Genomic DNA, 26213 nt, shown 5'->3' with positions numbered 1-26213 from the left:
CATATTGATGCTTATTTTATTTGCTTTGTTGGTGTTTACATGGTGTAATATTATGCCTTGGCGATTGTCAAATGACCTTGAGAGAAGGAGGGCCATGACGGATGTCATGAGGAAATGTAAGGCTTAAAAAGATGGCCCACCCACTCTGGCAAGAGCCAAAGATGAGAGACAGATGAGCAGCCCAAGCATTGCAGTAGAAGCCACAAGATATTTAAAAAAAAAAAAAAAACCTGGAGGAAGGGCTGTCATGCTCTGGTGAGGCACTCTGGATGATCTCTGGGGGGAAAAAAAAATAAGGTTTATACCAAATGGGTGAAGTGGGGCACTTCATAACGTGAGTCCAAACACCCAAAAATTCAATTATTGTAACCATTATTTATTGATTAATAAAGAATCCACCAGCTGGGACAGACTTCCCTAGTGGAAGCTGCATCAGACTGACATTACAGGATAGTTTATATAGGTAACACAATACAAAGTTATTTCCTTTCATATACAAGTTCTTATTTGACAAACAAACCTTATCACAAACACAGGTATGTGCAGTCAATGATGGGTGGACAATCCTCAGGTTATTCAGGGGTTGTTTATTTTCACATTTACTTAATCACGCATCCCTAGTTAGCTATCTGTTACCTTGCATTCCATCCTGACCTTTGATATTCCCGATGTTCCTTTGTTTTCTGACCTTCCTAATTCTCATCCTTAGGATAATTATGGTCTAGTCTGCAGCCTGCATAAGCTTCTTGACCTGAGGGGACTGGGTCTGTTTGCTAAAAAATGCAGGAAGGGATTGATCTGCTTTATCTACTTCAATTTCATTATCTTCTCTTATTGGGACTACTTCATTCCCTCCTCTTCTTGACTCATCATCAGATAAAGGAGAGTAATGTGATCCCAGGAATGAAAGCTTAACAGCTTGGAGACACTGCCTGATATAGGTCATGAGACAGTTGATCAGGCAAGGTCCTATTAAAAGGTCCACTATTACTAATATGAGTGGTCCTGCCGGGGCCATGATCAGGGTGGTCAACCACAGAGACCAAGAGAAAAGACTAGAATACTAATTGGTGGGCTGAATAATGCTTGGTTCCCTCTCTTGTATCCTTCACAACCCCAGAATGGGTTGGCATAAAAAAAAAAAGTAGGATTCTCCCAATGTCATACAGAGTCCACCCTCCTTAAAGAAAAAGGAATTCCAATCTCCGCCTATTTTGGAGAACCATCTCTGCCAGAGAGGACAGTGATTTTTCCAAGAAATTATAGAGGTTTCCAATTCACTGATGTCAATATGGTGAGAGAAGGACTGGAGATTTTGGCTTCCCTGAACCAGGGCTGCAGTGCTTAAAGCCGAAGTTTCTCCTATATTCAGCCCTACCAAAATTGGCATAAGAATGGGTGCTCTACATGCCGGACAAGGCCTACCAGGTATTCACCAGTCTGCATCCCTTCAAAATGTTCTCTACCACCTTCTCCTGAATAATAGCAAACCTGGGGAAAAATAATTATGGGGTTACCTGCAGCATCCTTTGTTCTTAAGGTATGAGGGGATAGACAAGGCATGAGACCCATGGTATGGACCAATCATGTACCAGGAGGGGCTTTCCAGTACCAGATCTCACAGGGGTCAGAGTTAGGTGCAGTGACAATGCTGAACGGAGTTAAACCTTTGACTCGGTGTCAAGAGTATATAGTAGGAGCAAAGGAATTTTCCTGCCTATATTTTGCCTGAAAAACTTCTACACTATGGGGGTACAATGTCCCATGCCATCCTATTCCTCCTCCACATATTTAAGGGAAAAGGGGTGATGGTCTCAGTCTTCTGTAGCTTCTTCATAGCTGATAAGGGGTGTAGAGTCCCTGGGAGGAGGAGGAAGGGGCTGTGGGCATGGAGTCTTCAGGGGCATGTCCAAAGCAGTGCTGAAGTCCTGAAGGCTTGAAGACCTCCCTTGATTGGCAGACTGCTCAGGAGGGAGGAGCAGAAGTATAGAAACCAGTACTGGGGCAAAAACTAAAATACCAGATAGAAACAGAGGAAATTAGTACAAGAGAAATTTATATTAAACATTAACATTTGGGTATCTTAGCCAGCAGACTTCATCTCCAGAAATCATCCTCTGACAGGAATGTGACATTTCTGTTAAACAATATCCTTTTGCAAAGCCCCCATTTACAGAGCAGCTATAACCACCTGAATAACAATATTTCAAAAATTAATTTCTTTACACCATATCCTGAAGGAAATCTAGAAAACTTTGAGTTATTTCTGAACTAAAATCCAAACTTCAATTTGGGCATTAATAACTCTACCTCATTCTCAAAGTATGTTAACAATTTGATAATTTTAATTATTAACCTAATAGGTTGTTTGGGGAAATGGAAACTTTAATTTTACAATTTGCATTATGTGCTGATTATGGGATTTTGTCACAAAAGAGAAGGCAGACAGGGAAAACATTTCCTCACATCCCAAGGGACATATAGTGAGGGCTTCATGTACAGGCCAAAGCTATCATTGGTTCACGTCATCATTGTATCACTCAAGGACTAACAGCCTAGATGGCCAGAAAAGGTCCATTCCCAGGTGAGCCCAGAATATGCCTCTGTAACCATCCCAGGACGTTCTCTGTCCTTTGTGTACTTTGTCACCATTAGATCCCAGAAGCCTTCTTTTTCCTTAAAATACAAGTCTCACCCATTTCAGCTGAGAGAAATTCTGCTCATCAGCAATCCAGAAACAAATTTCCATACCCTCAAACAAGCCTTTCATATGCCTACAAGACTGATCACTCAATTATTCTTATGTATTTTGGCAATAATTTTCATATCACACTTTAGTCACAAAACCTTAAATAAAGAACATGAGTGCTGAATTGAGTAGCTCCATAGTAATATAAATCAGAGCTGTAACATCTCTTGGACCTAGGCCATCTGAAAGACTAAGACAAGGCCATACAGGAATCTCTTCGGGGTAACAATTGTTTTGCTAAAATGGGCACCCAAACTGAACCCAATATTTTAAATGTGGCCTGATCAGAGTAGCTTTCTTCCTTCTATACTAAACACTTGGATAACATTAGCCTTTGAGCCTTTTTACTGTCATGCAGTTGACTTATTTTGAGCTTGAAGTTTACTATGACTCCCACATCTTTTTCTCAGATGAAGCTTTGTTTTGTATCATGGACTTGTAATGTTTCTTTGAACTGAAGAATAGAACGTTACATTTAACCCTATTCAATTTTAAATGATTAGAGTTTGTCCATCTTTCCTTTCCTTTCAGGATCTCTTTCTTTTGGATTCTCTCATCCAAAATGTTTATCCTTTTTAATTTCTAATATCTTTTCTAATGTCTTTTGTATGCCAGCTTTACCTTCATTAAAAGCATAAATAAAAATTCTGAATGACACAGAGTTAAAGACAGATCCCTAAAATATTGCACCAGAAATCAACTCCCCAGTAATATCTACCCATTATGACTCTTTTATATTGACTTTTAACAAGTTTACTTATAACCCTACAATTCTTCCTTTTGTTCAAAGGAATAATTCAAAAGAGTTTGTAAAATATTTCATAGCCATCTAGTTCTACTATATTTACAATATTCAGTTGATCTACTAGTTTTTTAACTTTTTTGTATATTTTTTCTTTTCAGATCTTTGTTTGGTCAGTGAAAAGAATAGTCAATGAGATATTCCCAATGAGACCACAAATGTGGGTCATGCAATGTATATTGTCTATAACAGTGATCCTTTTAGAGACCAAGTGCCCAAACTGCTCCCTCATTCCTCATATGAGCCACCCCCTCCCTTACCCCTGCTAGGCAGAAAGGTGGGTAATATAAAAAAATATCATCAGGTATGGTAGAGAGGGGGAAGAGGGGATCACCCCCTCCAGCAGTCATGCCATAGATTCGCCAACACAGGTCTACAGTATAGTTTCCTGGGGCATAGGTATCTTCTGAGTCACAGTGACACAGCCAGTATATGGCAGTGGCTGAACCTGAATCCACATCTTCTTGATCTAGCAATCAGTTTTCTGTTCGCCATACCATAATAACCTCTCGCCAATCTAATAACCTGTCATCTTTCTAAAAAAGAAATCTTTTTAATCTGTTATGAGTCATTCTGGATAAAGACAGGCTGATTCTCAACAATAATACTATCGCTGTCCTCGTTAGTATAGTGGCAAGTATCCCCACCTGTCACGCGAGAGACCAGGGTTCGATTCCCCGACGGGGAGGTGCTTGTCTCTTTTGCTCACCCAGCATGTGAAGACTGCTTCGGCCAAACACATGGAAGAAACCAATAAGAAGGTTCAACGGCTGAGAGGGCAACTCAGCAAAGCACTGTGGAGTGCTTAGGGCGTGTTGGAGCACAAAAGACAACACAGTCATCCAATGCAGCTGAGGAAGTCTCCAGGTGTAATGATTTTTCGTGCCACTGGACCCAGGCTTCCAATGCCGAGAGAGTGGGACCGTCCCTGTGCATCGACTTTTCCACTTAAATCTCCTTCACGCACAAGTGTCTTTGTGCACACTTATCTACATCACAAATGAAAGCGCACAAAGACAATCGTCATCCTAAGTTACCGAGAGACTACTACTACTATTTCCCTTCCTAAATACTCACAAAACATCTCTTTAATGCTATATATAACCAATATTCCAACAGGTAGCCCAATGCTATATGCTGTGAATGGAAGAAGTCATGAGTCCTGAATGGGTGATTGACACTTTCGCCTCATTCAGGAAGAACACTTAGTAATTTAAGTGGAATAGAATGCCTGGATTGATTTACTCAATCAATCTTAGCCTAACATTCTTCCTCCAGTTTGGGGAAGATGGGTTACAAATATCCAGTAATAGAAATCAGATCCACCCTATTCCATTCCCTTTTTTGAAAATTTGAATATATGACTTTTTACAATCCTTCATTCCTCTCACTCTCTAAAATCTTTCAAAACTCCATGATATCTGTGTAGCAATCAATTAGTTCTTTTCACAGCCCAGAAATTAAGTAATCTAGACTTGATGATTTGAATTTGGTATGTGGGCAGGGGGGGAGCATCTCAATGCTCTTTTACCTTCTCCCCACTTATCTTGTTTTTTTGACTGCCAATAAAATATTTGTTCTGGCCTCATCATTCGCCTTGGGAAAGGAAGAAAAGGGAGGAGAGGAGAAAGGAAGAGAGAGAGGAGGAGAGGAAAAAGAAAAGCAAGATTTGAGTGAATCATTCTATCTTCTCAGTGTCATCCATTATTAATAGCTAGCATTTATATAGCACTTTAAGGTTGGCAAGGCACTTACATGTATTATCTCATTTTATCCCATCAACAAAGGTGGAGTGCTATTATTATTCTCCGTTTTATAAATGAGAAAACAGAGAAAGATAGAGGCTAAGTGATTAAATGACTAAACTCCTCTCAATGCCTTCCTTTATAGAGGGCTTCAGAATTTGTAGAACTTTCCAAGTATCTCTCCACTTTCCATCAGCAGCTTAGCTTGATTTACAACAGAGGATATCATGTTCCTGGCTCCAGGTACCTCCTGGGAATTACCACCCTTTCAACTTCATTTTGTATGTGTAATTCTCCCATTAGATGGTAAGTTCCTTGAGGTCAGGGGTTGTCTCTCTTTCTTATTTGTATCCCCAGCACTTAGCACAATGTCTGGCACATATCAATTACTTCATAAATGCTTATTGAATTGAATTGAATTACCCAGGTTCACACCGCTAGGAAGTATCTATGGCTATATTTGAAGTCAGGTTCAGCACTCTATCCATTTTATCACCCTGATGCCCATCATTGGTTCATCTTCCTGAAATAGTGATGTTATTCCTTCTTTGACCTTCCTCTATCCTCCAATTCAGTTGGGGGTGGGGTTAGTCCTTTTTATTATATGGGTGAAAAAATAAGTTGGTTCATCCTATTCTACTGTGCATCATACCTTTCAGTATCTTGCCATATTCCTTCCTTTTAGACTTGGAGACACAAACTAAAACATGCTTCAATCTTTGTATCATAAGCATCTGTACAAAGTAGGCACTTAATAAATGTTTACTGAATTGAGTTGATGGTACCAGTCACCAAAAAAGCAAATAGTTCTGATCATTAATATTAGCACACATGTTAAGACTGGGTGAGTCATTCATTTCCACTCTAATTGCATCTGGCCAATTTATTACGTTAGCATTCACCAATGTTTCCAATAGGAAGCAAAGAATGAGAAGAATTAGCATAAAAGAGCCAGTTAGGTCCATTACTACAGTTTGGCGTTTGGCTTCCCAAAGAGTATACGTGATATACAATGTGGGAGACTGACAGTGGGAAGGAGTTTCTCTTATGTAACACTGGACCTTTTAATGGCCATAGGCTCCTCTATTACATCCAAAGCTGTTTATAAGCTTGGGGATGCTAGGAGCAATGGCATGTAACTGTCATCTTCAAAATTCTTCCACCAATGTTCAAGCAGAATTTCTAAACCAACAGAAAGTAATCCCATGCTACGCTCACTCTTGACAAAGAATAGGGCAGCAACTTATGTTCACTTATCAAGAAAGGGGAGGAATATGATATTCACTGCATATCTGAGTCAGTTATGACTGGCTTTGAAATGGCAGTGGGCCAAGCCATCAGAATTGCCTTTCCAACAGTTCACTGAGGATGCTTCTTTCCTCTTCCAGGGCATTTGTAAATATAAAAAAGTATAAAAACCAGTGGCCTGAAACAGCTCTCTGGGAAAAATGGCCACTTGTCTTTTAAGCATCATCTGCTTCTTGCCCTGGCCTACTTCCCAGCCAGAACAGTACTTGTTATTTTTAATACTTTTTTTTTGCAATAGCAATGTTTTCTAAAGGCCTTCTTGTGGTAGGGAGAAAAGATATTCCAGGGTTTGTATCCTGATTGAGGCACTTTCTAGCTACGTGACATTAAGCAAATTTCTTGACTTCTCTGAGGCTCAAGTTTTTATTAATCTTTAAAAGGAGGTAATAAGTGTTGTTTTAACAACCTCACAGGTTTCTTGTATGGAAAGTGCTTTGTCAACCTTTGAAAACTCTTCATGAGTTATTATTATTACTATATAAGTGCAAACTATAACTACTTCAAGGGGATGAGAATTGGACATACTCACTGTCATCTTGTTTGACACTATTAAAAAGAGATCTCTGAGAGCAGGCACTGCTTTTTGCCTTTCTTTGCATTTGTCTGAAAAATAGTAGGGGCTTAATAACTGTTGTTGACTGACTACTCAAAAAATGTGGAACTTAAATGTTGGTTGCTCCATAGACTGGGAAAAAATAAATATAATAATGTAAAGGTTAAACCTTGGAATTTAGTGTATGATATGCCCTAGTTATTCAACTTTTATGATTTGATCAATAACTTCAAGAAACAAGGAAGGAGGAAGAGCTACAACCTTTCCAAGGCAGTAGTAAGCAGGTAACTGAGTCCTATAGAACAAAAAAGAATTGACTCCAATACCACCTATCCTCCATAGAGGGGAGAAAGATTTGAGGCTACTAAAACTCCAGTGGAGAGGAACCAGATAGAAAACATGGTGCTGGGTCATAGGATCACAAATCTTTAGCTAGAAGTGACCTTTGGGACCATCTAGTCTTATACCTTTACTTTACAGGTAAAGAAACAAACCTACAGCAATTTGCCCAAGATCACACAGAGATCAAAGAACAAAGAGCCTCTGAAAGATGGAAGGGATATAAATGGAGAAATGTAGGTAAAACAAAAGATATCCTTCCTGAATTTTTAAAAAGATGGAAGTGAGGTCAGCTATCAGGGAATAAGGCTACAAAAGGTATCACGTCCTGTAAGCAATATCAGATATGTGTATCAACGCTCAAAATAAACTCAGGTAGGAAAAGTAAGGACAAAAAGGAAAGGTTGTAGTTGCTATTGTCTGGGTTGGAGGGGTAGTTATATTGAAGAAAAGAATATCAAAATATAGAACTACTGCTCACAATGGATAACATGATAACAGTTGCTGTCTTTCATAGTTGAAGAGGACCAAAATAACATCATGGTGTCAGGGCCAACATACCTTGTGTCCAACTGTGACTGTTCAAAAGTCTTTGCAACAGGTCAGGTGCAAATGGTCCATATGAACATTTGGAATGGACACCTCTCTCAACTTGTTTATCTCACATTTCTTTTGACCTATAGCAATTCTGCTTTGTTCATAGAACATAGCATCTTCTGTGATACAGGCACACCGTGCTGATGGTCCTGCAGCAGCATCTCCTGTGTCTCACGACTGATATCAAAGTTCTTCAGAGAGATTTTAGAGTGCACACCAGCAGTACTGGGAGATAATTAGATATCACTTACTGTAGCTGCCCTTTATGAGTTCAAGTGACCAGGAGTAGAGAAAAGTTCTGGCAGATAGAATTGCTGATCCACTATCAGGAATTTTTGAAAGAGCATGAAGAATGGAAGAGATACCAAATCCTGGAGAAGAAGAAAAGTTATTATAAAATCAAAGAGAATAGAATGCATATTCTATGGTCTAGGGACATAGACATTAACTTCTTATACAATTCTAAAAGGTATTATCAAAGGGATGGTTGGTAAACATTTAGAAAAGGAAGCAGTAATTACAAAGAGACAATATATTTATATAAAGAGCAGGTCTACCAAAGAGTCATTAAAGTAGAAGACTAGAGAATAATGTAGTTATCAATTACTTAGACTTCAGCAAGATGTTTGATAAAGTCTCATTCTCTTTCCATGAAAAAAAAAATGAAGTTACAGTCTATATAACAGTTTAATTAGTTGGATTCAACTAAATAGCACAATACATGGAGTTCTGGGCTGAAGTCAGGAAGACTTGAGTTCCAACACAGCCTCAGACATTTACTGTGTGACTTTAGTTAGTCATTTAACTTCTGTCTGCCCAAGTTTTCTTTACTGCAAAATGGAGATAATAATAGCACCTGTCCCCCAGGGCTGATGTGAAGATCAAATGATGTAAAATTTATAAAGCACTTTGTAAACCTAACATTGCTTTATAAATACTATTCTATCAGATTGTGAGATCCCTAAGATCAGTACTGTCTTTTGCTTTTCTTTATATGCCTAGCACTTAGCACAATGACTGGCACATAGGCACTTAAATATTTATTGAATGTCTAGGAACACAAGGTGAAATATCCTGCTCTCCTCTCTATAGAGAGATAAGGACTCAGAGTGTAGATAGGAACATTTTTTTTGAGATGGGCAATAGAGGAAATTATTATCCTTGCCTATCTATGTCTGCAACAGGGATTTAAAGGCATGTTTTTGCTTTCTCAAGGTGAGGTTAGGAAAGGAGCAAGGAAATGGGAAAGAGATAAAGTTTAATTTTTTAAAAGTCAGTGAGATCTCTCTCCTACAAGATCTTTGATCAGATGTTGAACAGTTGCTTGTTGGATTATGGTATAGAGCGAATTCTTATAGTATACATGTGAGACTAGATGGTTTCTGAGGTCCCTTTCAATTTTCAAATCTATATTTATGTAACTTTGGGAAATAAGGACCTACTGCTACCATAGACAGAGGAAAAATATATTGGGACTCCTTTGTTTGTTTTCTGCATTGTTCAATGGATTTTCTGAATCCTTTGCATATCATGCTTTTTCTACGAGATGAAATAAAGGTTTTCCTATATTTTACATATGTATAATATTTTATATTATGTATAATTTTTATATATGTAAAAATATTCATGATATCTTTTCAGGGTTTTCTTGGCAAATATACTGGGGTAGTCAGCCATTACCTTCTCTAGTTCATTTTACAGAAGAGGAACTGAAGCAAACAGGGTTGTATCCTGCCCAGGATCACTTACCTAGTAAGCATCTGAGGTCATATTTGAACTCAGGTATTCCTACTCCAGGTCCAGCACTTGATTCACTGTATCACCAAGCTATCTGTATCTATGTATAGATATAATGGCTAGATTTCCCTCTGGAAACCTAGATATAAACCATATTGAGATTTCTTAGAATGAATGCTGGGTAATGAATATAATCCAAAGAGAAAATGAAACTTTGGAAATGGTCTTATAATTGAATATAGTCTGAATTAGACAAAAGTTTAGAATACTAGTGCACAGCTTACAAGTCTTTCCTGTGCCATAATAGTCTTCTATGTATCTTCATTGTCCACCTTCAGCAAATTCTGTTAGTAGGGTAACTAAATGAGAATGGATAAGGAGCTGAAGCTCCTGTTAAGAAGGTCCGAGTTCAAATTCAGTCTCAGACACGTTAGCTGTGTGATGCTGGGCAAGTTATTGTCTCAATCACTTCATCTGTAAAATTAGGATAATAATAATAATAATAATAATAATAATACCTAAGTCCCAGGATTGTTGTAAGGATAAAACAAGCTAACATTTGTAAATCACTTTGTAATCCTTAAAGCATTTTTAAAATGTTAACTATCATTTTTATCATAAGTCATTTTTATTCCAAACCCTATTTATCATTGTTGTCTTAGGAGCCAACTAGCATGAAAAATCTGTGGAATCAACTTATGTGAATTCCATGTATTACGTACATTCTTAGAAATGACATAACACTGTGGTACAATCAAACATAATGGACTTCTCCATTAGTGGCAATGCAATGTCCCTGAACAATCTGCAGGGATCTAAAAAACACTATCCACAAGCAGAAGATAAACTGTGGGAGTAAAAACACCGAGGAAAACCAACTGCTAGACTACAGGGGTTGAGGGGATATGACTGAGGAGAGACTCTAAATGAACACTCTGGTGCAAACACCAACAACATGGAAATGGGTTCGAATCAAGAACACTTGTGATACCCAGTGGAATCACGGGTCGGCTATGGAATAGGTTGGGGGGTGGGGCAGGGGGGAGAAAATAATCTTTGTCTCCAATGAATAATGCTTGGAAATGATCAAATAAAATAATGTTTAAAAAAAAAGAAATGACATAATCAAGGACTACCTACTCTTGAAGCATATGGGAGGAAAGTATTTGTTGAAAAGAGTAATGTGGAATCCTATCTGGTATCAAAGATGCTGGGTTCTAAGATCACTTCCCAGTGATATGATCTTAGACAAATCATCTACCCACTCTGGGATTCAATTTCCTCAAATGTAAGATTAGTGGATCAGATTAGATAGTATCAGGAGCCCCTCTGCATTCTAGAGCTATGATCACATGATATTAAGGTCCTTCATTTTTTATTTTAGAATCCCATGATCTCACTATTGACATAGTGATGCCTCCACTACCAACAATGGAAACAAGCAAGGTCATCAATATCTGAGCAATAGAGATGAGTATAGGAGGACAACAAATGATTTATATCTTACAGTATCATAAAAGATTGCAACATAATAAAATTAGCAAACAGTTTTTAAATGCCTACTATTTTTGCCAAATATCAAAACAGACCATTGTAATTTGCCACTCAGTTGTCTTAATTTTCTTCAGAAAATAGATGCAGAGCATCCTTTCTATCAGTTCCCTCAGGTTCTACTTGAGAGGGAGATAAATAAACTCATAGAAAGGCTCATTTGGTGAAGGAATTTCAAACATGTGAATGGTGTAACTGCCTGATGCCCAAGTATCTTAGACATAAACTCATGAAATTTCCATCAGAAAAAAGGCAATGGAAGGCAGGATGACAGACGGAGATCCTATGATTATCATCAGCACCTTCTGTGCTGGTATTTGGAACAGACCAAATATTCCTAATAACTACAGATTGCTAGTTAGGGCAAGGATTAATGGGAATCATATTTCCAGCTGATTGTGAGCAAGGTTGCTCTGTTCTAAGCTATTGTCCTTGTTCCCTCAGAGCTTCGCAGCAGTGACCGTGAAGGTTAGTTGGCAATGGCTAGTTGTTGTTCATAGATCCCACCAAATGAAGTCAGTATGTTTCTGTCCTGCTATACCCACTATCTTGAAGTTCAGGGTAATTCTGTTGAGAAGTTGTCAGTTATCTACACCCTGAACTGCTAACAAAGAGAAATGGTAACCCTACTCTACTCTGTTGCTCAGCATGCACTTCAAGGATTCATTCCATTCTGGGCATATTAATTAAGAAGAAAGGGTTAAGGAATGGACCTATGATTTCACCAAAGGAAACTCCCTCTACCAAGGCAGGTCAGCTCCTCCATAACTTCTAAAGTTGCCTACAGCACTAAGAAATTACAGGACTTCCTCAAGGTCACATAGTCAGTGTATGTCAAAGGAAAGATTTGAACTTAATTTTTCTGCCCCTAAGGCCACCTCTTTTTCCACTATGAAATGCTACCTCTCACATTAGGAGATTTAAAACATAGTGATTATCCACCTAAGGAAGACCAGAATGTCCAAGGAATCTGAACCCATTCATTCATTCATTCAAGAAGCATTTACTAGACCCCCTACTATACTCCAGGAATCATTATTCTAGGTCCTTGGGATAAAAAGACAAAAGTAAAACAGTCTTCATCCTCAAAGAGCATAAAGTGAATTCTCTTTAGTGAAATAAATATGTAAATATACATATACACATAAACATGTATAGGAACAACAATGAAAGGGGAGACACTGGCAACTGGGGAAATCAGGAAGGACTTTGGGTAGTAGGTGTCACTTTAGAAGAGCTTTGGAAGGAAGGAAGGGATTCTAAAAGGCTGTAGTAAGTAGAGAGTGTATTCCAGTCATGATGGACAATCTAGGGAAGGTACAGAGATAGATGAGACTTGTGCAGAAAGAACAGCAAAAATCTAGCTTGGCTAGTACATAAAGTATATAAGAAAAGGAGTAATATACAATAAATCTGGAAAGGTAGGTAGATTTCAGGCATGTAGTGAAAAACTTTAAATACCATACAGAAGAGTTTTTCTTTCATCCCAGAACTAAAAGGAAATCTATCTGACCTATTTGAGTAGGAAAATGACATCCTCATCTATGTCTCAGAAATATATGAAAATTCATTTGGAGAAATGAGAATTGTTAAGAGGCATTTGCAATTGTCCAAATGAGAAATAATATGGGCTTCAGTTAGGCTAGTAGGATATGAATAGAGAGAAGGAAATAGATGTAAGATGTATTGTGGAAGTAAAGCAAGGCTTAGAAAATAACTGGATCCTCATGGGGTGGTTAGGATCCGTGGAAGAAATGAAAAATATTTAGCCTGGAGCAGAAATTTAGAGGAGACATGATCAGCCCATAATTATTTGAAAGACTGTCATAAGGAGAAGAGTTAGATCTTCTTGGTATCTTTACAGGAAAGAACAAGGACTAATAGGGGAAGTTACAGGAGGCAAATATCATAGTTTTATAGAATCTCAGAGGTAAAACAAACTTGAGAAATTATTTAATTTTCTGCCCTAAGAATTGTATACCTAAATAAGTGGTCATATTTTCTATGCTAAAAAACCTCTAGGGAGACGACTTATACTATTTGACTGTTGTAATGATGATGAAAGTAATGATAGTCAGCATTTAAATAGTCAGCATTTAAATTACATTCTATAGCCTTTCAAAGCATTTCAAAAATATAATTTAACTGATTTCAGAAAAACATAAGAAGACTTATACGAAGTGATACAGAGTGAAATGAAAAAACCAGTAGAGCAATTTACAACATGACAACAAAATGGTAAAGATGAACAACTTTGAAAGAATTATGGACTCTGATCATAATGTTGCATAATATCTGAGCATAATTCTGACCATGATTCCAGAAGACTAATGATGATATATGCTCCTCATTTTCCTAAAAGTGAAGGTCTCAGAAGGCAGAATGACCTAGACATTTTAAAATTATTATTATTTTTGGACATGGTCAATCAATTTTGTCCATATATGTTTGAAATAGAGGGCTTTTTCCATTTAAATTGGGGTGTAGAGAGAAGGTACATTTTTTGATCATTGAAGTTTATCTTATTTTATTATGTTAATCCTGCAGTGTGGTTATCATTATTCCCATTTTTGTAGATGAAGAAACTGATACAGAGTTTATGTTTATTGGAAATTTCTTTAATATCCTAAGTGAAAATCCTTCTCCCTATAACTTCTTGGTTTCCTAGCTATAAAGGAAAATATGAAAAGAGTTGCTCAAAAACTTTCACTGGCTCCCTATGGGCTTTGGGATGAAACTCATCCTCATTAGTCTGCCAAATGAGGTCACACATTTACCTTTCTAGCCTTATTTCACATTGTTTTTCTTTTTCACATAATCTTCATTCCAGCTGAACTGAGCTACCAGGATCATGGGATTTAAAATTAGAAAACGGTTTAGAGGCATCTAACCTAACTCTTTCACTTTACAGGTGAGCAAATTAAGTCCCAGACAGGCTGTGATTTGCTTTATGTGACATTGATAATAAATAGAAAAGTCAGAATTCAAATATGTCATCTGACTTCAAATCCAATGTTCTTTCCAATATACCATGATATCTCTTTTCCATCCCCCATGTTTGCAATGAACTTCATCAACATTACTATTTATTGAAATCCTTCTCTTGTCCTCCAGGAAGATTTCTTTGATACCAGCAGCAGAAAGTGAATTGTCCCTTCTCCAATTTTCTTAAAGCCCTTTGTAGAACAATTACATATTTATGTATATGTATATTATACATGTGTATAATATATTTGTATATACATATAATATCATATTTCCTTTTTTAGATTGTAAGCTTCATAAGATCATGGAATATGTTGATTTCATCTTTATATCCCCAGCATCTAGCAGTGCCATACAGATAATATGTGATAAATATTTGCTAAATTGAAATGAACTACAACTAGGCAACAAATCCTGAAGAATAAAAAGAAGCTAATGATGAAGAAAAAATTGTAGGAACTATGAGTGAAATGACCTAAATATTCTGAGCTCATAAGAACCAAGGAGATAAATGATGGTTTCAGGTATATTCAAGACAACCTAAAAGTGGATTTTGAAAAGTTTAATAGGAGAAAGGAATGATCCCAGAGCCTTTGTGTCTAAGAGAAAAAGCAGTCCAGAAGGGATGAGAGATTCCCAGCAGTCAAATTCCAAGGACAACATAGCCAGTTATCCTGATGAGAAAAAAAAAAACAATACAGAAGGTATCTAAAGAGACTGGCGTGGCTGCATATGAAATTACCAGAGGACCTCAGATTTTAAAAGACATATATACAATGTGGAAACCCAGGTACATAATCTAGAATAAATAGGGAAGTTACAGCATGAACTTGTAAAAAATAGTGACCAGAAACTGAAAGCTCAAAATGAGCTCAAGCTTGAAAAGAAAATGGTAAAGACAACAACAACAAAAAAAAAGTGGTGCTTGGCCCTTGTTATCTGCAGGTCAAGAAACTTAAAGAGAAAGGCTTTCTATTTGGAGCAGATGGCTGAGTGTTAAAGAAGTAAAATAAAGTAAAACTGACTGGTTACTTTGATTCCATCTTATCCATCAAGAACTATTTTCAGATTGTAAAAGGTAGAACAAAAATGTTTTAAAGGAAATTGAAAACAAAGAGAAAGTCAACAAGTATTCATCAGATCCTTACTTTGTTTCAGGAATAATTCTCAGGTCTGAGAATACAAACACCAGTAGAAAAACAATCTCTCTCCTCACTAACGGTGAATGTAGTATAAAATGTATATGATGTATACTATGATGTAGTAGAGAATGTTGTACAAGATGTAGTATAAAAAAGAAACTGCAAATGGAGATTAGGATACCCAGGGCAAAGTAATCCCGAGTACAAGAAAGTAATGAAATATGGCTGGCTTAGGCACCATCTTGAAATAGAGTTTCAATTCCATCCAATGAGAGGGACAGAATATACTTTAAATGTCTGAATTCCAGGGTTAGCCTGAGATTTCAGGATAAAGATTAGGAAGATAGTAGAAGAATGAAGAAATAGTCAGACACCAAATACAGGACTTTAGCTGAACAGAAAGAACACATTATTAATTTAGGCTCTCTAAAAAAATCAAAATGGTAATCAATTTCCTGCCATCAGAATTGTTCAGGCAAAACCTGGACCCACTAGCTGTTAAGGATATTATAGAAGTAATTTAGACTTCAAGGAGGGGAATTTAGGAGATGCCCTCAAATCTACCCTTCAAACATTGGATTTTAAAAATGCCACCAACAATGCCATTTTTATGATCACAGCACAAAATGTCATTTAAATTGAGAGTTTAAACATGAAGCCAAGTTAATGCCTTACAAGTCTTCAAAAACACCATATTTCAAGATTAAAATTTAGGTAAGAGAATAATTAAACAAGTAATTTTGGTTCTGATACTTATACTGATCCTAGTGGGGTATGGTGGAAAGAACATTGAATTTGGAATTAGAAGATCTGCACTCAAACCCTGACTTTTGCCCCTTCTTTCCTCTGTGTAGCACTGGGCAAATCACTCAAACTTTCAGAGCCTCAGTTTCTTCCTTTGTAAAATTAGGGACTTGGACTGGATGACCTCTAAAGTGCCTTCCAGATCTAAATCCATGACTTTGAGGACTCCCTAATGCCTATTGATGTTCTTTTTCATCTCTTGCATTAACAAATATAAGAGTTATAAAACAGTTAGTTAATTACTCATTGTCAATTAAAAGTAAAGCTACATCCCATTCTTAAATTCCATTTACAAATGTAGACATTACATCCAGAAAAAGGCACTTTTCCTTCCCGGGATATATTTGTTATTTTTGTGGAAAGCTTCTCCTAGATTGTTTAGTGCTCTCCATTTTCTATCAATAAATAGGAAAAACACCATCTATTCAATTTTGGGATGTTTTCGGTATGTATGTACTATGAGAGAAAAAAATGAATCTTAAATGTTGTGAGATTGCCTAGTTCTCTGTGGGCATTTTAAAAACAATATTTTTATATAGTGCTTAAAAAAAAAAAAAGATCATTACTTAAGAAGGGAATGACATTCCCAATACTTTGTTATTGCTGGACATCAGTATATGCTTTAGTGCCATCTAGCTGTCTTTTGGAGTAACATCCTCATTCTCAAATGAACAATCTGGATACATCCTATAAATTGCATATTTGAATACTGTCAGTGGTCTGGCTTGGGAATTACATCGTCATACTTCTTTGCTCTTACATGCTCTAAAATATACAGAAATGCCCAAACAGCAGAAAGAAAATATTTTTCTATCATATTGTGCCCATCCAAATATCACTTGACAAATCCAGTACTGCTCTTTGCAAATCTACTAATTCATAAATAATATTTGTCCACATATAACAATTAATATCCTATTTTTAGTATATAAATATTTGATTGGGGAGCATGATAGTCTAGTATGGAATCTAAAATTCTTCTATTGCAAGAAAAGTTAGTTGGCATTCGTTCCCTGTTGTTTTTTCCCCACTTTTGCTTTCTTAATACTTGCAGTACAGTTACAGATGAGTTTTGGATGCATCCAGACCTGGACCTGGTAATCACCATGATCCAAAGCATTTATCTGAGTCCTTAAGTGCCCACAATGCAAAGTTTATTTACATACAAATCGAGTCAGATGTGTCCTAGTCCCTTGAATTTGATTAGATGACCTTTAAAGTCCCGTAAAGCGCTAAATTTATAATCCCATCATCCTATGATGTTACTATAGAGAACATTAAAAAGCAGAAGGAAATGAGGAACCTGGAACCCCAAATGGAATCCCTCATCTGGGAGGAAGAGGGCCACTTTGCTTTTGATTTTCAGATAGAAGTGATAAGAAATCTCAAGTGAGATTATCCCAGAACTATAAGGATGACACAACAAGGATGAGGTCTGACAGCAGAAATCTGCACTATTACTTTCCTATCAATCATAGAAAAGATCTTTCACAAACCTTTTTGATCTTACAACTCTTTCTGCTTATTGAAAATGTTCTTTCTGAATCATTATGCTTTTTTTTTTATAAAGCTGATAACATTACACTTAGTATTTTAGGGAATATGTAGGTAATAAGGCTGCAAACTTCTCTGACTACATCTCTCCGTGTTTCACTACAACCAAGAAGTACTTTAGAAGATTCATTGTGAATTCCAAAACAATTACTATTAGCATCCCATAGGAGAATTCACCATTCTTTTCTAGCACATAGTTACACAAGAGAAGGTTTTATTAAGGTAGCTTTTGTAGCCCTTTGATTGTTCTCAGTGTCAAATAAAATCATTCAATAAGCTGCATCTTATCTACCTCGTCAGTCCTATTTCATGAAACTCCCTTCCTGAAATCTGGGTGACAGCCACAAGCTATTTTCCATGTCTGGAATCTATCACTTTCTCATCTCAACCTTTCAGAATCCTTGTCTTCTTTCAAGGCTCACCACCCACTCCATGAAGCTTTCCCTGATTATTCCATAATTTATTTTCTGCCTTCAATTTTTCTTGTATTATACTTTTTTGTGTACACGTTGTTTCTCTCCAGTAGAATAAAAATTCCTTGAGGGCAAGGACTATCTTTTTTTTTGTTTTTGTATCCTCAAGGCCTAACATAGTACCTTGCATATAAAAAGCATTTTATTGAGCTGAAATTATTTGAATTTATTACTGTGATGGATTCCTTTTCATCCTGGCTGCTTCCAAGATTTTAAACTCGGGTACAAAGTGTCTCTTATGTGCATGTTAAAATCCTAGAATATTCCTTGATGAATACAACACCAACATACCGTCATTCAGTGATGCTCAAGTCACTCAACATCTAAATAGGAAACACAAAGATGTATGCTAGTCAAACATTTTACAAAGGTGCCACTGGAGGGTGCTCTGTGCAGAATCCAAATATGAGGAATTTCCCATACACAGATGGTCAATGGATGACACTGTGCTCATTACATCAAACCACAGATTATAGGGTCTCCTCAATGAAAGCCATGACTATTCAAAAGAGATCAACCTCGATATAGTCAAACATAAATATCTAAGTGTTTGAAGAATGCTTACTGCCCTGACTACTTTATGTAGATGGATGAGCAGCTTATTGAGTCAGTCAATCTTGCTCAGGCACTTAAAGATGGGCAATGGGCTGGACCAAGAATGAAATAGGAGGGGGACAGGCTAGCTTGCCATTTGAGAAAAGTTACAGAACTTCCAACTATAACTCCTTGACACCCCCCAAGAAACTATTTTCAACAGTTATATTCTATAAGTGATAGTAAATTTACTCATTCAATAAATATTTATTGAGCATCAAAGTATATGGCATTATGTTAGAAATGTTAGTATTTCTTCTTGCCCTCTAGTCCTGTTTACTGTAGGCAAATTAGAAATGTCTAAAACACTACTTTCATCCTGTCTTGACCCAGATAAAAATCCCTCAGTGGCTCCTATGATAAGAATGCTATTCTGACTCTCTCATGTAAGTCAGGCTAGTTTTTCCTTACAAGAAAGCCCTGCTTGAGACTAGACTAACTCAGAAAACTTAAGATTTAGACAGTTGATATCACTTCATGCCCTAGAATATCAATCAACAGGCACCCATTAACCCATATGTGAGACAATGGGCTACAAAGGCAAAATATAAAGTCATATCTTCCCTTAAAAAGCTTATATTATCTTGGGGAACCTTATGCACTTATACAAGGTATCCCAACACTCCAAGTGTAATGTTAAGCTTAATTGCATTAAAACTTTTGGGTTACCCTAGATAAATATATGAAATAAAAACATAAGATAAGCAAGTAATTATGGAAAGAGGGTACCAGGAAAGTCTTCATGTAAGATATGGCACTTAAGCTATATTTTGAAAGAAGTAAAGGATTTGCAGCCTAAGGTGAATGGGGAGCCCCTGAAGTTCACTGAAGTGTGGATGGTGGGATCATGACATAATCTGACTTGCATTTTAGGAAGAGCAGTTTGACAGATGAGTGGAGAATGAACTGGAATGGGGAGAGATGAGGTAGAGAAACCATCCAGTAGGCTTTTACAAAAGTACAAGAATCAGGTTGAGAGAATCTGCCCCAAGGTAGGGGCTATGTCAGAAAAGATTTTGGAAGGTAGGTAAACAAGAGCTGTTCCAAAGAGACTTGGCAAGATTTGGCAACTGATTGGATTTGGAAGGTGAGAAAAAGTGAGGCATAGAAGATGACACCTATATAGTAAACCTGAGTAACTAGGAGGAGTATAGTGCCCTGGACAGTTTTAGGAAAGTTAGGAAGAGAGTAGATCTTGGGACAGAAGATTATGCAGTCGCTCAGCAAGTTTTATGGTACTCACTGAAGTTTTGCTGACTTGAGAGATTGGGGATTTAAATGGCTCAATTGGTAAGGTCCTGGACAAGTAGATGTCAGAATTATCATTAAGCTTCAAAATTCTGTTGCAGGCTATTATGCTTTGAGCACTTTTAATTATTTTGTGCTTTGCCCTATTTTGCATTAGTAGAATTGCTTGCACAGCCCAGGGGTAAGGATACTTGATTCCCCTATGACAATTGGTTTCCTTCATTATAATACTTGTTCCCTATTGGGCTTTACCATTGTGCTGTCATTGATTAATCTGACTATGCTAAGTCATTATACTTACTGTATAAAAAGCTTGACTCTCTCTCTTTGGGTTGGCCCAGCCAGGATAGCCATCGTCAAACAGAGTCTGTGAATTTCCCAGTTGGTTAATAACCCCACAAGATCAGTGCAACTGTGCACTCCAGCCGTTAGGAGGGGGAGTATGTCAGAATCAGCTGCCCCAGGTAGGGATGACATGTTTCTATGTGTGCCTTCAACCCAATAAATAACTAATTTGTTTCACTAGCAAGTGAACTTCCCTGCTGGTCTGATGCTGGCTCACATTGAAAGATTCTATTCATTCATTTGGCTGTATAACAAAGCCCATGTATAGTCAACCCATGTGGTCATCTAACTAATGTGGAAAACAATTAATCCTGATAACAGCTCATGCTGTTAAAAGGTCCAAGATGGAAGACGGGGTCTGGAACAGAAGCAGAGTCAAAAAAACTAAGATCAATAGCTTCTAAGGATGAGAATCAATGACTGGATTCAGGCTGTATAGGGATACCAATATAGACAATGAGAGTTAGAACTAGGCAAAAAGTTGTCTTAGTCAACTGTGTTTATCCTTCAGTGGGCATTTGCACATTTTTAGCATTGATGACCTGGATATAGACTCATGCTCCATCTAGCTTCTTCCAAAAAGCTGAATGTCTCCTACTAAAGGACTACCACCTTCAGTGTGTCATAGGCAGGGGATTAGATCTTAGTTCATATTTGTATCTCTCCTTTGAATTTGGAGATGGCCATGTGGTACAGTGAATAGTGTTCTGATCTTTGAACCAGTAAAACCTTAGTTCAAATTTATCCTCATACAATTACTAGGCTGTATGACCCTGGATAAGTCATTTTATTTCTATTTGCTTCAGGTTCCTCACCTGTAAAGTTGAGATAATAATACCATTTACCACCCAGAACTGTTGTGAGGATCGAATGAGAAAATATTAGTAAAGCACTTATCAGAGTAGATGACACCCAAGTAGGTGCTTAATAAATGTTTGTTTCCTTTTTTTCCTTCCCCTAATACTTAATACAGAGCTCTGCACCTAGTGGCACTTAGTTTGTTTCAGAGTTGAAATTAAAATTGTATTTGGCATTTGCTGCCCACTCTGCCATAAGGTTATAGATTTAGAATCGAAAGAAACCTTAGAGGCCGAATTGAAACCTTTCATTTTATAGATGAGGAAACCATGGCACAGAGAGTCTGAGCAAATGATAGAAACACTGAGATGAGATTTGAACAGAAGTCTTCCTGGCCATGTCCAGTGACCTATGTGTTCAGTTCAATAACTAACCATAATTATACCTAAGGAAAAGCAAGTTTGAGGGTAGGGCAAAGGATGGTATAGATAAGCAAGAGGTCCATCCCCCAGAGAGTAGAGTTGCTCTGAGGGTTGGGCATCCCAGAAATAAGAAGGGGACCACCACAATGACAATAATCTGGGAGTGAGAGTTCAGGGATGATTTCATTTAATTCCATCAGAAGACTAAGAGGCAAAGAAAAGAGCTAGTAGTCTTTACAGGGAGAAAAATAGAACCCTTAAAGAAGCTACACACTCTCTTTCACTAGATGCCAATTCCATTGGACAAAATTTCATTTGCCCTGTGCTAGTTTAAGGCCCAGCAAATGTTTATGCTTTTACTATACATCTTTATTATTCATTTCTTCAGAGCTTGTCCTGCCTTATACTTCCTTTTATCACAACAGAACCTAGTCAGGAAATATGAACACAGTGGTATCTCAATAAATATTCATTTGATTGAGTTTCCTACAGGAGTCAATATTCTATCAGTGATTGGATAGGGTAGTCATTTTGGAGCTGGCTGAGTAAACGTTTAACATGGCTAACCCACTATTTAGAGTTTCAAAGAAGTCAATTTTGAAATTATCTTTCCCCACCTTATCAAATAAAATTCCATGCTGAGTAAATTGATCACTATATTCATCCCATAGCATCTAAAACAATTTTCTAGACTGGGGTGAGCTTGCAGGGACTATGATCCCTGCTTCCCTTTCTTTCCTACTTCTCCATAATCTAATTCTTCCAGTAAAGTCCTTTATTTCAGTATATTTGTGTTCCTATTCAGTTATTCTCTTCATTCCTGTGGATTCAAGTTCTACCATTCAGCTAGTTATTTCTGGGGAACAAGCCACTAATTCTACCATTTCTTCCCTTTTGACTTCATTCAAGATCCTGATTCCTCTCTTGAACCAAATTCCTTTATCTTGCAATTTTTATTCAGGGAAGTTTGCAACTTTTTAGATGTCTTGGTAGCCATGTTACCTTCTGATTTTAGTATGTTTCTCATTGATTTTTCTGGTTGTGCTCTGAGTTTTTAACAGAATTTTCTTTCTCCTGCAATTTTTGATGGTTTTAGACATTTCCACCCTCATGTTCTCTATCTGCTCACTGTCTGACTCCTCAGAGTTTGTCCTCAGAGCTGAGCCTCAAAGATTTTTTCCATGTTGAAGAATTCACTTTTCACCAGCTTTGGGACTAACCCTAAGTGACTTCTGGAAGGGCAGGACTTCTAGATAGCAGTACCTTTTACTTTAGTCCAGGTACAGCCCGTGTGTTGGAATCTTCACCCACTTCCCTCCATTCCTTAGTTCTCTAGTGAGTCAGACTGCCATAAATAGACTGTAATCTACCCCATTCTATACCTCTTCTTCCTCAAAAAGCTGGGCAAAATTGAAGCCTACTCTCATTGCCACAAAATGGCGGAGGTAAGGTCAGAAGGAGAGTAGGCAAACAGAAACTATAGCTTCAGCAAGGAAATTGCTGAACAGGTCCCAAAACACAAGTCAGGTTGTGTTCCCAGGCAGACTGTGGAAGCTGGTGGGGTAAGGGAGTATTGAATAAACAATTCACTGTTAATTCATAAAGCTGTTACCTTATAAGTCTTGTTGGTTTATAGAGATAACTGTATAAATAATTTCTTGGTGGAAGGGGCAGGAAGGAAAGAGAGTTTAAAATTAGTGAGGAATAGAAAAAAAAAGTTTCATCTTCTATCTTGTTGGCAATGTTAGCCCAACTTTTCCTAATTAAATTCAACATTTTTAACATCCACTCTGTGCACATCAATATATTAGAATTTGTTATTCTCTTCCAGTTCCCTTCCCAGCTTCCCTGTCTTCCCAAGATCCTCTCTCTCTTCCACTTTCTTCCTTTCCTCCCATCCCATATATGATTACATTTCCTTAGTCCCTAAACCACTTTCCCCAGCTCATGCAAAGGAAATAGTCTCATTTTTGGAACTTATGTGAAATTATAATAATCGACATTTTTTATTGAAAGTGTGTAAATTCCATAGGCTCGAATGTAGGTATTAGTTGTGAGGAGGAGAAAAGTGCAACTCATAAGACTAGTGTTTTGGTAACATATTCAATCCCACCTCTCATCCAAATACACAGATTTTTCAGTCTCCTTTGCTGATTTGCTACCTTTCAAAGAGGCCAGTCTAAAGAAATCTTCTTAGTTGACACAAAATCCTTTTTTGTCTCTGTTATTATTTCACCTGGGTAGCTAATTTGCCAGTCTGATATCTTCTAATCTAGAAGTATTTTGAAGACAAAATTATCCTAGTAAAGCTAGCTCTGCTTTCTTTTCCAGAGACAAAGCTTTGATCATTACCATCATCTCACAAACTCAGCGAAAAACAAAGTCTCCTTTCTGTCTGGAGACAGAGGAGGTAAATATATATATATATATATACTATACAGTATAAAGACAAACAGCTCTTTCCTCACAGATACACTAAACCTTTTTTGTATGTTGAAATGTTATATGCAGCCTTGGACCACTGAATTTTCCAAACTGTTAAAGTGCTGGGGAAATTACTACCTCCCTTCCTACCCACCCACCCCCCAAACTGCAATGCTTAAATCCAGCATTGATTCTCAGAGAGAAAATAGTATCAGTAAACAAAGGTTGCTATGCTTTAATAATAGAAATGTAGCAAAGAATAAGAGGAACATTTTCCAGCCTTCAATGTCCATTATCTACTATCTTTGATCTCAAGAAGGCCATGACTTTTTTGGTCTCCTTTATTTGTCAGCTTCCTCCATGACAAATGACCAATGACAGTGAAGTAAGGCAGGCTGAAAGAGGATAAGCTTTAAGGTTGCACAAAGTGAAAATGTAGGCCTGAGGCCTTAACCAAAGTTCTACATGGTATACATTTAAAAGAGGTACCAAATGGTATCCTTCTAAGTTATTCTAGAGTAGCTCTGAAGTCCAGGTTAATAACAGACTGTTAAAATTTTAAAATAGAGTTTGCCAATATCAGGAAAGGAAGATATAGACTTCCTCAAGCAGTAAAAGACAGGAAGAAAAGTTGCAAGGTATTGGAAGGTATCAGACAATGCCACCTATCCTTCAGTAGACCAAAAGACCTAAGGCACCTAATAGCTCCCTGGGAAGAAGCAAGAAAGGAAGGGGAGGGGGAAAACTGTCTTTCCTAGAGGTTCCCTAAAGAAGTCAGGGTGCTAGGTCTCTGGAGGAGAGAAAAAAGAGAAATTATAAAAAGTAGGAATTGTTAAAACAAAAGATTTTTTTTAATTTAAGGTATTCAGAGAAGGTGGGAAAAAAAGGAGATATGGCTACAAAATGGCACCATGTGCTACGAGGAATGTCAGAGACAGGAGCTCAGAATGGAATAAAACTGGAAAGCTAAGGAAGACAAGAAAGAGGTTGTTTCTGCTGTGTTTAAGATGGAGAAGCTGAGTTGAAGAAAACAAGATGAAAGAAAGTAAAGAATCACTAAATGGCAAGATCACAAGTTTGGACAGAAAAAAAGGCAGTCATTCTATGTTCATTTTGTTTCTCTTTTCCAAGAAAAAATGTTCTTTGACTGGAAAGAATAGAACAAAAGTGACTAATACTGACCTAACACGCAAGATAACTAAGAAGATGGTAAGGTATTGCTCACTATCCTTTATGAGTTCAAGTGACCAGGCCTGAATGAAAAAACTGACAGAGAATTGCTGATCCTGTCAATGATTTTTGAAACACAGTGATGAAAAAGATTCATAGGGTTAGAGAAGGAACAATATTTTTTAAAGGCAGAATTATAAAGGTTGCAAACTACAGGTTAAGGAGTTTGACTCCAATTTCTTATACAGTTCTAAAAGATTATTATCAAAGGGGACGGTCAGTAAATATTTAGAAAAGTAAGCAGTCATTAAAAAGAGCCAGCATAGCTGAATCAAAAATATTATGCCTGAGACGGCCAGGTGGCTCAGTGGACAAAGCACCAGGCCTGGAATCAGGAGGACTTGGGTTCAAATGTGGCCTCATATACTTCCTAGCTGTGTGACCCCGAGTAATTCACTTCACCCCCATTGCCTAGCCCTAGCCCTTCTGCCTCAGAGTTATTACTAAGAGAGAAATGAAGGGTTTTAAAAAATGTCAAGGCAAAGTGACTAAAATGGTAGGTTGGATAAGGCTGTTGATATAGCTTACCTAGATTTCAGCGAAGTGTTTGATAATATCACTCTTCTCCTCTTGTAGAAAAGATGTAGAGCTATGGGCTATATAACAGTTCAGTGAGTTGGCTTCAGATAGTTTCCAGCTGAATGGCACAATGAATAGAGTGCTAGATCTGGAATGTGAGGTCAAATCCAGCTTTATTCATTTACTAGCTTACATAGTAACAGTGATTGCAAGACATTGTTTCCCCTTCTGCTGCTGCAACAGCAGAAAACCTGTGAAAGAATTTTGACTCAGACATAAATTAGTTATACATTC

The 26213-nt window shown here is 37.3% G+C and overlaps 1 long non-coding RNA gene across 1 annotated transcript; it reads right to left on the bottom strand.

Moving 5' to 3' along the window:
• Positions 1–222: 222 nt before the first annotated feature.
• Positions 223–26213, bottom strand: LOC103100010 (uncharacterized). The gene is made up of 3 exons (XR_463273.2): positions 25929–26213; positions 8058–8464; positions 223–4540 (listed from the first exon to the last, which is right to left on the bottom strand). It is a non-coding gene; the product is annotated as an uncharacterized LOC103100010 (long non-coding RNA).

This window comes from Monodelphis domestica, chromosome 2, assembly GCF_027887165.1.
Source record: "Monodelphis domestica isolate mMonDom1 chromosome 2, mMonDom1.pri, whole genome shotgun sequence".
Taxonomy (NCBI): domain Eukaryota; kingdom Metazoa; phylum Chordata; class Mammalia; order Didelphimorphia; family Didelphidae; genus Monodelphis; species Monodelphis domestica.
This window is presented reverse-complemented; position numbering and strand designations above follow the sequence as displayed.